The sequence below is a fragment of the Malania oleifera genome, chromosome 13 (genome assembly GCF_029873635.1).
Source record: "Malania oleifera isolate guangnan ecotype guangnan chromosome 13, ASM2987363v1, whole genome shotgun sequence".
Classification (NCBI taxonomy): Eukaryota; Viridiplantae; Streptophyta; class Magnoliopsida; order Santalales; family Ximeniaceae; genus Malania; species Malania oleifera.
This window is the reverse complement of record NC_080429.1, coordinates 83,991,415-83,994,543: the sequence shown is the minus strand read 5'-3', so window position 1 is coordinate 83,994,543 and position 3,129 is coordinate 83,991,415.

Below are 3,129 nucleotides of genomic sequence, written 5' to 3'. Positions count from 1 at the left end.
CCCCTCTTAAACCGCCTTGCCTTATGATACTCATCTGAAACTACAAAAGGTGCAAAACAAGACAAGTCCAGGAATCTAGCGGCATATTGCTGAACAATAAGGCGTCCTTAAGTCAAGCTGAAAAATTTTTCTGCCTTTGCATTTCTAGTGGTGGCAGGAAAATACCGGTCTTAGAAGACCTGCTTGAAACGACCCCAGGTCATCGCTATTGGTACCACTCGTTGTTCCTCTAACAATTTCATCGCATGCCACTGCCGTTCAACTTCTCCAGCTAGTTTGAAAGTGCCGAAAAGGACCTTCTACCCCTCAGTACAATTCAACACAACCAGGATTTTCTCCATTTCCCGCATCCACATCTCAGCCTTAATTAGATCGGTGTCAACCTCAAAATACGAGGGTTTCAGACGAGTGAATTGGTCAATATTGCAACCTTAGTGCACCGGTGGATAGCCTGCTCTTCCAAAATCCCGCCTCATTTCTTCTCTGACTTGGCGAGCTATTCCTCATAACAGCCAAGATGTGTCAACCTCGTCTCCACTGGAAGCTCCCATTTCGCTTCCTCCTCCTTCATCCACTTCCTTGCCTCTAGGATCCATCCTTGAATATAAATGTACAACAAAAGCAATTTAGAATCTCCACATCTTTATATATTTCACATACACATCACAGTGGAAAACCAAATTAATATCCATATCCTTAATTAAATATCCAACATCTATTTATCCATAATCATATGAACTTCCAATATTTAGATTCCAAATCTTGGTTTCACAACTTAGAAACATCATCGTCAATGGATTTACCTTGGTTTTCTGAAACCGTCGACTAATTCAAAAAATAAGAGAAGTCCATTAAGGGATTTCTGCCTCCAAGTTAGGAAACAACTCAAAATCCTATCAACACCCTAATCTACCCATTCCTACTCCCATTCAACTCTACCTATACTCTGGTATTAGTCCTCTTAGGTTCGTAGACCGTTATGCTCTGATACCAACTGTGACAGTGCGTTAAGAGACCAACACGCATCTCTGATACCACTCACACAGTGGAAATAATACATATCTTCAACAGAAAATACCAGAGGGCTATACTTACATACATCGATCCATAATAATTACAATCTAATCCTTCATATTATAGAACCAAAATCAATATATATAAAACATAAACTAAATACATATCTGATCGGCTATATTTAACTCACAAAAACTACCCCGCCCTAGAGCTATCTAAGCTCGATCACCTGGATAACTTGAAAAGATTTAGCATATGACAGGGTGAGACACCTCTCAGTAAGGAAGAAAAGAGTTTATAATAGTGTGTGGCTCAAGTGTTTATAATAAAATTAAAATATCCATCTAAAGTGTACACACAGTTCACAAGAAACCAGATAACATGCCCATAATTGCACAAGAATCAACATCCTTATCATCCAATCACTTACCCATAACCAATCAGTATTTTAATGTTAGTTTTCGAGAATAGGGAAATCCACCTGCCCATACAAGTGGGTTCCCTCTGCCCTAGTACTAATACCAGGGCACTCACCTTTCTCAGTAAGCCCTTGGGTTGTGTATTCAGGTAAAGTTACCGAGAATAGGGAAGATCACCCGCCCATACAAGTGGCTTCCCTCTACTCTAGTACCCACAAATAATTACCAGCGTACTCGCCTTTCTTAGCAAGCCCTCGGGTGGAGTAATCTACTTTACCCTAAATACTTAATTAATTAACATTCGTACACAGTCAACACAATCACTTCACAAAATTTCACGCATACACCCTTATCATAATCAATCCACACAAGATCAAATCACGCACCATCAGTGTCCACATAGGGATGGTCCACACAAGACTAATCAAATCACACAGTATCAAAGTCCTCATAGAACTGCCCAGCTATAACATCAACGTCCACATAGGACTAATCAAGCATAGTATAAATGTCCACACAAGACTGCTCAAACCACACAGATTACAAGACAAACACCCCATTCATGATAAATAGGTAAACAACCTCCTTATGCCACTGCCAATGTTTACCTCCCAGTATAAACGTCCTTATAACGACATCCTTATACCACTACCAATGTTATATAATGGATATACCAAGTACGATATAACGATCTCCTCATACCACTACTAACGTTATATCATCATTTACATGAACCACACCGCAGATCAATCACAAACCTGACCAATCAACCATGTCCATGCAAATACCACAGTATACTCAACCATGCAGTATTTTCAACCTAATAATGTTCACAATCCAATCAGTGTATTCAACCAGACAAGAATTTCAGTCAAATGTCATTCACAATCTCAACAATTTTCTTATTCCACTAAGCTCAACAATCATTTAATGATCAAAATGGTTTCAACCACATAATTTTTTCCAATTTAATACTTATATAATTAAAATAGTATTTTCAATATCAGTTTGGTTTAGAAAAATTATACCTGTATATGTAGGATTTTTACCCAAACTTAGTCATTTTAATAATTACTAAAAACTATTATAAAATATTTCCCCTTACCTAATTCTTGATAAGCCTCCTAAAATAACCAGTCCTCCACCCATAGGGTTCCCATTCAACGCCCTGAAAACCACATCGCTCAAAACTAAACTTTAGTATTTCTTCATATATAATATTTCCTACAACTAGGATAAAGCCAAATTTTGCATAAAAAGTCTTACCTTAAATCTGGGATGTATTCCTAACTAGTCTCATCGACAATCCATTCCAGAAGATTTGTAGAGAACTCTTCCAGGAGTGGCGTGGTAGCTTCAAATTGTCGAATCGGCAAAAATCCGACCCGAAATCGAAGAGAGAAGGGAGGATGGCCGAATTTCTAGAGAGAGAAGGTGAACATGCAAGAATTCTGTGCTAAAATGAAAGAAAATTTATCTTTTATACCCAAGGATTCATTGACGAGACACGTCGATTCATCGACGAGTCTTGTACACAGTTCGTCGATGAGACAACCAACTCGTCGATGAATTTCAATCTTTAAAAACCCCTCTCAATAATTCCTCATTGATGAGACACATCATCTCATCGACAAGCTAAGTAGAACATTCGTCGACGAGACCAACCCATTTGTCGTCGAATGCTTGCTGCCATACC